The sequence below is a fragment of the Gossypium hirsutum genome, chromosome D03 (assembly GCF_007990345.1).
Source record: "Gossypium hirsutum isolate 1008001.06 chromosome D03, Gossypium_hirsutum_v2.1, whole genome shotgun sequence".
Taxonomy (NCBI): domain Eukaryota; kingdom Viridiplantae; phylum Streptophyta; class Magnoliopsida; order Malvales; family Malvaceae; genus Gossypium; species Gossypium hirsutum.
The window spans coordinates 21,939,933-21,949,442 of NC_053439.1; positions in this window are offsets into that span (position 1 = coordinate 21,939,933).

Here is a 9,510-nt window from a genome sequence, read left to right on the forward strand (position 1 = left end):
GCCGTCCAAGGAGCAAGTGTGTCGCATGCATTGGGACCACATCACACCATACCTCATCCTCATAATTCCCGAGCTTAAAAGTGATCAAGGCCTGTTTTGTAACTTTAACTTCCGAGCATTCATTAAGCCACTGAAGGTGATACGGCTTAGGGTGCTCGGTACAAGGTAACTTTAAAGAATCCACCAAATAACTGCTCACTACATTCGAACAACTCCCACTATCAATAATAAGTGAACATAAGTTACCTTTTATAAAACATCTAGAATGGAAAATATTGGTCCTTTGATTATCAACATCGTCTCTCATTTGGATGTTAAGGGTGCGGTGGACTACAAGGACCTCATTATGGTCATCATTCTCATCATCGTCTTGACCAATTCTAGACATCTTATTTTAAAACCTACAAAACAAACACTCAACACTCAAAAAAATTTAACAAACCTCACCGTTAATCACTCAAAAGGAAAATCAAATTCTCAAAGAGGTAGAACTCAGTCTTGTGAGTTCTTTAGTAGAGCCTATATCAATCAATTTGGAAAGTGTATGAACCATAACTACCAAGGAATCCTAATTGCACTATGAGTCCAAAAAGTGATGAGACACCAACTGATTTGTGTCACACCGAGGAAGAATTGTGCACACTTTTAAATCCTACTAACACAAGAAACTAGAAGGTGTTAGATAGTATAAAGGAAGAATAAAAGCAAAAAACATGAAAACCTACAGCTAAGAATAAAAAAAAATTGCTGAAATCCAAAAACCTGAAAAACTGCGGAGTAACTTGACAACTTTGTTCAAGGGTTTCCCAATCTCAAAAAATCACGAAATTAAATCTAGAATGTCCTTAAATATTTAAATTTTGATCTGGAAAGTTTGGGAACCAAAATCAACCCGCTGAATCTTTTTTTAAATTTTTATTAGATTTTGTCTTTTTCAATATTTTTGACTTTTTCGACTGAATTTTTTGTGAGAAATATTTTTTTATATTCAATCACAGTGCGACAAATATGTATGTAAAATTTCAGATCAATCGACAAGGTTTACCCACTCAAATGAATTTTTTTTGAAAATTTTTTCTGGGTAAAACTGCTGTTTGTAGTTTAAAAAATAGAGATCAGTTTAGAAATCAACCAAGAACACCCAAAACGCCCAAAATCTGATACCAAATGAAGGGGGTTACGTGCAACCAAGATCGAGTTGTCAAGTCATGGGAAACTCCTACGAAAACTCTAAACGTTTGGATTTGAAACGAAACAGCAAAACTTAATTAGAATCAATTAGATCTGGAAACTAAAAAATCCCCAAATCAGTAAAGAATAACTGATGAGATCCCGATCGCATCATGTAATGACACAACCCAACACCGACGAGATTGGTGTAACAGCCCAAAATTTACCCTAGTCGGGAAGTGGTTTCGGGACCACAAAACCGAGTTACAAGAAAATTTATTTTTTTTATTTTAATTGCATAGATTAAATGTGGTAGTGTATGTGTGGAAATAACAAAGGCCTAAAATTAGCCTTAGGAATGTGGATTTTCATGAAAGGACTTAGTTGAGAAATTTAGAAAAGATGATAGATAAATTGAAAGGATTAAATAATAACAAGGTGAGAAAGTTTGGGTTTGCATGTCAAGGTGCCCAATTCTTGATAGGTGGCCGGCCAAGCATGGTTCCCTTCCTCCAAGTTTATGTTGATTATTATTTAATATTGGTAAGTGGAGTAGGAAATAAAAGAAATGAATTAAAAAGAAAAGAAAGGATGAATAAAATAAGGGAGGAAGGAGGAGTGTTCATCCTTTTCCTTACCACAATAGCCGAACCTAAAGAAAGAAAAGAAGAGAAGAAGGTGAAGCAAAGGCATTCGGCCTTTTGAATGAAGAGGAGGTTAGTAAATTTTGTTAAATTTTCTTTGGAGATAATAGTTGTTTGGGTTAATCATCACGTTTTTCTTACCTAGCCATACTAAAATTTCGAATTTAGAGTGTTGGATGGAGCTTTCGGTTATGGTATGTGTGAGAAGAACTTGATTCTTTCTTACCTTTAAGTTTTGATGGATCAAGAAAACAAAAGGTTGTTGATGAAAGAAATTAATGTGTTAAGAGATTATATGAAACTTATTCATGTTTATATATGTTATATGCAACGAAAATGGTTGATGATTTTGGAGGTGATTAGCTTGAATCGGCCACGGTATATCCATAAACACGATCTATGCTTGTTATGTTACTCATGGTTAAAACAATTCGGCTATGACATTCGGCCATGGATGGTTGTATTTCTTTGATGTTGTTTTTGATGCTTTAGGGCATTGAGGGTTGATTATAGATGAGGTGAGTTTCTTGATTTAAAATTTGATGGATGTTAAGCTAATTGGGCAACCAAAGGTTCAATATTTTTGTTATGAGGTCATATGTGCATTTCGGCCATGGTCTTTGCTTGAATATGAGATTTGTAATGTGATTTTCCTAAATTGTCTATGAATTTGGTTGTTGATTTCATGGTAATGGTATATTGAATCCATGAGAATTTAGTAAGGTTGCATTCGGCAACTTACTTGAAATTAAAAATCGATGTCTAAGCTTAGGTGATTTCGATGATGATATATGTGTATATACATAAGTATATTTAGTTGATTCGGCTTTGGTAGTTGCATGAGATTATTAGCCGAATATACTAACATACATATACATGTGAGATTGGATTGTAAATATTTAGCAAGGTGGTTAAACTAGTTAAATTATTGATATAGCTCAAGGAGCTAAAGGAGGTGAATCGAGCAAAGGCAAAGAAAAGGTTATCGAGTAGCCGAGTTGGAACCGTCTTACCCAACACGAGGTAAGTCATTAAGCATGTAGTGGGTAGTATTTCAAATGGTCATGATGTGTATGTATTGATGCTGATTGGAATGAATGAATATACATATATATATGCATGTACGTATGTGATGATGAAATTGTTGAATGAATGAAAAGAGGTAAGATGTACTGAGTTGTTGATCTCGGCACTAAACGTGCGGGATAACCATTTATGACCATGAGATGGGCGCTAAGTGCGCGGGATTAAATTGTACAGCACTAAGGGTGCGATTTGACTATGTTGCACTCAGTGTGCGAAATGAATATGATGCACTAAGTGTGCGAATTGACCATGCGGCACTAAGTGTGCGAGATGGACTATGTGGCACTAAGTGTGCGATTTGATTACGTAGCACTAAGTGTGCGAGTTGATTATATAGCACTGAGTGTGAGGGCTCAATAAATATTCGTGAATCATTATGGACACTATGTGTGCGACATTATTGAGTCGATCGCGGACAGCGGATCGGGTAAGTGTCTCGAGTACGTGGCTAATAGGTGCTATGCTTATACTTGGTGTTGAGCTCGGTAAGTTCGAACCTATGTGACAAATATACTTGAAGTCACGTACATAAAATTTATCGTAGGATGGGTGAAAGGCCGTATAGTCGTTTGGTTGTAACGAAAATAAATCGATTTATGAAATTGCTTCAATGTCCTATTGATGAGTATATAGAATGTGAATGCATGAATTGATATGAAATTGAATTGATAAGTTGGAGGAACTATGGTATGGTTCGGTATGGATGGAGTAAATTGTCTCGCTCCATTTTGTTTCCTCTTGTGATAATGTTGTTGATAGATGGTAGTGCATTGCTTATGACTTACTGAGTTATAAACTCACTCGATGTTTCCTTGTCACCCACTATAGGTTGCTTGGACTCATCTATTTTTGCGGGGTCGGGCCGTCGTTGAAGTCATCACACCGGATAGCAAGTTTTGGTACTTTCTTCTTAGTGTGTTTAGAAGATCATTTTGGCATGTATAAGCTAGTACGTTGTGTTTGAATTATGGCATGTAAACTTTAAGCCATGCGAAAATGGCACGAATGTTCGATTGAATTGGATCAAGGGTAGGCATGAAATGGACCTAGTTACTTTCGTAACAGATGCTGGCAGCAGCAGTGTCATGAGATTGAAAAATCACTAAAAATAGTGGGAGTGGAATTAATTGATGAATAAATTATGTAATCGAAGCTCGATGAGTCTGCTTTCATGAGGAAGTAACGAAAAGATCACATGGGCAGTATATTAAGAGATAATCAGATTTTAGTGGGACAGGGCCAGAACGGTTTCTATATTCCCTGCTCCGACTTTGGAAATTCATTATAAATTAACCAGAGATAATTAGGGGTCGTACCATATATGTGCAGATTCCTCTCTGAGTCTAGTTTTCATAGAAACAAACGGCAACAGTATTGAAGCCCCGTGCAAGGAGATATCCCAGTCGTAATGGGCAAAGGTCAGTGTAGTCGACCCCTGCAACTTGGAGGACTTTGACTAATAAACTGTACTAATTGGCCCAACCAAAAATTCTAGAAAAAAATACATAGATGGGCACATGAGTCTAGTTTCTGGGAAAAATTACGAAACTGATTTTCGAGTTACGAAACTCAATATATGATTTTTAAAGCGGCTAGTACACAGATTGGGCAGTGTCTGGAAAATAAATTTTGTAAGGGGTTAAAGCCAGTTAACACCTCGTGTTCGACTCCGGTGTCGGTTTCGGGTTCGGGGTGTTACATTTTATTGGTATCAGAGCTATGGTTTAGTCGGTTCTAGGACTACCATAGCACGTATGAGTCTAGCTATACATGCCATAATGTTAATGTTTAAAAGGGGTGATGACTTCTGACGGTTGAAATGTTTTTGTCTTGATTAGTAAATGGATCCCGGTGAAGAAAGAACCCTAGCGGATGACGTTGAGAGCGTAGCGGCTGCTCCTGCACAAGGGACGCCGCCTGTTGAACCTCAGTCATCTGCGAATAATCAAGGTGAGGGGGCTAAACAAGCCTTCTTTACCATGATGAATGAGTGGGTCGCGCAATATGCCCGAGCCAACCCGGCTGTCCAACAATTCCCAAATTTGAATAATCCACCCCAAGAGCCTGTAAGGCCATCAGTCGCTGATCCTGTGAGGCTGAGTAAGCCACCTGTAGACTTGATTAGGAAGCGTGGGGCCGAGGAGTTCAAGGCCATAGTAACTGATGATGCCGAAAGGGCCGAGTTCTGGCTTGATAACACCATTCGGGTGTTCGATGAATTGTCATGCACACCCGATGAATGTCTAAAATGTGCTGTATCTTTGTTGCGAGACTCAGCCTACTATTGGTGGAGGACCTTGATTTCTATAGTCCCGAACGAGCGAGTAACTTGGGACTTCTTTCAAACGGAATTCCGGAAGAAATTTATTAGCCAACGGTTCATTGACCAGAAGCGTAAGGAGTTCTTGGAACTCAAGCAAGGCCGTATGATGGTATCTGAATACGAACATGAATTCGTAAGACTTAGTAGGTATGCCCGGGAGTGTGTAGCTGATGAGGTTGCTATGTGCAAAAGATTCGAGGAAGGATTGAATGAAGATTTAAAGCTACTAACGGGTATTTTGGAAATAAAGGAATTCGTAACACTAGTCGAACGAGCCTGCAAGGCGGAGGAACTTGGAAAGGAGAAGAGGAAGGCTGAATTTGAAGCTAGAGATTATCGTAAAAGATCGACGGGTAAAGCTCCGTTCTCAGCTGTAAAGAAGTTCAGGGAGGACATTAATAAGTCGAGGGCGACTGCGGGAATTTCCATCAGGGCAAGACCATCGATGGGCTCCCGAGCTACTTCGGTAGCTAGTGTGGGCAATAATCGTCACGAGAAACCTGAATGTCCCCAATGTGGAAGACGACACCTAGGTGAATGTTGGGGCAAGTCTACTAACAGGGCCTGTTACGGATGTGGTTCGAAGGACCACTTCATTAGAGATTGCACGGAGCTGGATGAGAAGAATAAGATTCAAGGTGCAAGACCTAGTGGAGTGACATCTAGAGGTAGACCACCGAGAATATTAGGAGGCAGGGGTGGTAGTCAGAGGGGGGCCCTGATACGGCCGATCGCGCCGAGAACCGTACTCCTGCTAGAGCATATGCCATTCGCGCACGAGAGGAGGCATCCTCCCCCGACGTCATCACTGGTACCTTCACTCTCTTTGATACTAATGTGATTGCATTGATTGACCCTGGTTCTACTCATTCATATGTATGCGAAACCTTAGCAACCAGTAAGACTCTACCTGTTGAGTCTACTGAGCTCGTAATTCGAGTATCAAACCCTTTGGGTCAATGCGTACTTGTTGATAAAGTGTGTAAGAGATGCCCTCTAATAATCCGAGAATCCTGTTTTCCGGCTGATTTGATGCTTTTGCCGTTCGACGAGTTTGATGTTATTCTTGGTTTGGATTGGTTAACCGCGCATGATGCGGTTGTGAATTGCAAAAGCAAGACTATCGATTTGAGGTGCGCAAATAACGAATAATCCGAGTTAAGTCTGCGGACTTAAGGGGGTTGCCAGCTGTAATATCAGCAATGTTGGCCCAGAAATATGTAAGGAAGGGTGCGAAGCATACCTCGCGTATGTACTTGATGACAAGGAGTTAGAAAAGAAACCCGAATCGGTGCCGGTGGTCTGTGAATACCCGGATGTTTTTCCTGAAGAGTTACCGGGTTTGCCACCTGTTCGGGAGGTAGAGTTTGGTATTGAGCTTGTACCTGGAACTACGCCTACTTCGATCGCTCCGTATCGTATGGCACTAACCGAGTTAAAAGAGTTGAAAGCTCAGTTGCAAGAATTGACGGATAGAGGTTTCGCTCGACCGAGTTTCTCACCTTGGGGTGCACCAGTATTGTTCGTGAAAAAGAAGGACGGAACCATGAGGTTGTGCATTGATTATCGTCAACTGAATAAAGTGACGATAAAGAATAAATATCCGTTGCCGCGTATTGATGATCTGTTCGATCAATTAAAGGGGCATCGGTGTTTTCAAAGATAGATTTGAGATCGGGTTATTATCAGTTGCGGATTCGAGATTCGGACGTACCCAAAACTGCTTTCAGAACGAGGTACGGTCACTATGAGTTCTTAGTGATGCCGTTTGGGCTCACTAATGCCCCTGCGGTGTTTATGGATTTGATGAATCGGATCTTTAGGCCGTATTTGGATCGGTTCGTCGTTGTGTTTATTGATGACATCTTGGTCTATTCAAGAGATGAGGCTGAACATGCTGAGCATCTGAGGCTAGTGTTGCAAATTTTGCGGGATGAGCAGTTATATGCTAAGTTCAGTAAGTGTGAGTTCTGGCTAAGAGAGGTTAGCTTCTTGGGTCATGTGGTATCCGCATCGGGTATTCGGGTTGACCCGAGCAAAATTTCAGCCATACTTAACTGGAAGCCTCCGAGAAATGTTACCGAAGTCCGGAGCTTTCTAGGGCTCGCCGGGTATTACCGACGATTTGTCAAAGGTTTCTCGATGATAGCCACACCAATGACGAAGCTACTTCAGAAGGATGTTAAGTTCGAATGGACGGAGAAATGTCAGAAAAGCTTCGATCAACTGAAAACTCATCTGACTGAAGCTCCAATTTTGGTGCAACCCGAATCGGGTAAGGAGTTTGTCGTTTATAGTGACGCATCCCTACTCGGGTTGGGTTGCGTATTGATGCAAGAAGGTCGAGTTGTGGCCTATGCGTCGAGACAATTGAAGCCACACGAGAGAAATTATCCGACCCATGATCTCGAACTAGCCGCCATTGTGTTTGCATTGAAAATATGGCGACATTATTTGTTTGGTGAGAAGTGCCATGTGTTTTCGGATCACAAAAGTCTCAAATATTTGATGACTCAACGGGACTTGAATCTGCGACAAAGACGTTGGCTTGAATTGTTGAAAGATTACGAGCTTGTCATTGATTACCACTCGGGAAAGGCTAATGTGGTTGCGGACGCCTTAAGCCGGAAATCACTGTTTGCTTTGCGAGCGATGAATGTACACTTGTCTGTTCTACCTGACAATGTGTTAGTAGCTGAATTAAAAGCCAAACCATTATTGACTCATCAAATTCGTGAAGCTCAGAAAGTCGATGATGAATTGGTTGCAAAACGAGCTGAGTGTGTTCCGAACAAGGAATCGGAGTTTCAGATTGATGATGATGGTTGTTTGAGGTTTAGAAGTCGTTTGTGCGTTCCAAGGAATTCGGAACTCATTCCGATGATCCTGAACGAAGCCCATTGTAGCCGAATGTCAATTCACCCGGGGAGCACGAAAATGTACAACGACTTGAAACGTCGGTTTTGGTGGCATGGTATGAAGCGAGACATCTCCGACTTTGTTTCGAGATGTTTAATATGTCAACAAGTGAAAGTGGAACATCAAGTGCCTTCAGGGTTACTTCAGCCGATCATGATACCCGAGTGGAAATGGGACCGAGTCACAATGGACTTTGTGTCCGGACTGCCATTGTCCGCAAGTAAGAAGGATGCGATTTGGGTTGTTGTTGATAGGCTGACTAAGTCGGCTCACTTTATCCCCGTGCGTACGGATTTTTCATTGGATAAACTAGCCGAATTGTATGTTTCTCAAATTGTGAGATTACATGGAGTACTATTTCTATCGTGTCGGATAGAGATCCGAGATTCACCTCGCGATTTTGGAAGAAATTGCAAGAAGCTTTGGGTACCCAGCTGCATTTTAGCACCGCTTTTCATCCCCAAACCGATGGTCAATCCGAGCGGATAATTCAGATACTCGAGGATATGCTGAGATGCTGCATCCTTGAGTTTAGTGGTTCATGGGAACGGTATGTACCTTTGATTGAATTCGCTTACAACAATAGTTTCAATCAAGTATTAAGATGGCACCTTACGAGGCTTTGTACGGTCGTAAATGCCGTACACCATTGTTTTGGACCGAGCTCGGTGAAAGTAAAATTTTCGGAGTTGATTTGATTAAAGATGCCGAACAGAAAGTAAAAGTAATCCGTGAAAGTCTGAAGGTAGCCACAGATCGTCAGAAATCGTATGCGGATCTGAAACGGAAGGACATTGAATATCAGGTGGGAGATAAAGTGTTCCTTAAAGTTCGCCTTGGAAAAAGGTACTTAGGTTTGGCCGTAAAGGCAAGTTGAGCCCGAGATTCATTGGGCCGTACGAAATCTCTGAACGAGTGGGGCCGGTTGCATATAGATTGATTTTGCCCCCTGAACTTGAAAGGATACACGATGTCTTTCATGTTTCGATGCTTCGACGCTATAGGTCTGATCCTTCGCACATAATTAGTCCGTCGGAGGTTGAAATTCAGGCTGATATGAGCTATGAAGAAGAACCGATTCGTATCCTAACTCGTGAAGTGAAGGAGTTGCGAAACAAAAGGGTTCCGTTAGTGAAGGTGTTATGGCTCAAACATGGGATTGAGGAAGCTACTTGGGAACTGAGAGCTCGATGAAAGAACGATACCCAAACCTATTACCGGTAAGATTTTCGGGGACGAAAATTCTTAAGTGGGAAGTGATGATCGCTCGATAATGATTGGTTATAAGATCCGATCGCGAGAAGCGTCAATTGAATAGATAGTTGAATTTTATAAGTGGAAGAGCAAATGGTTCAAGGATGGGTGGTG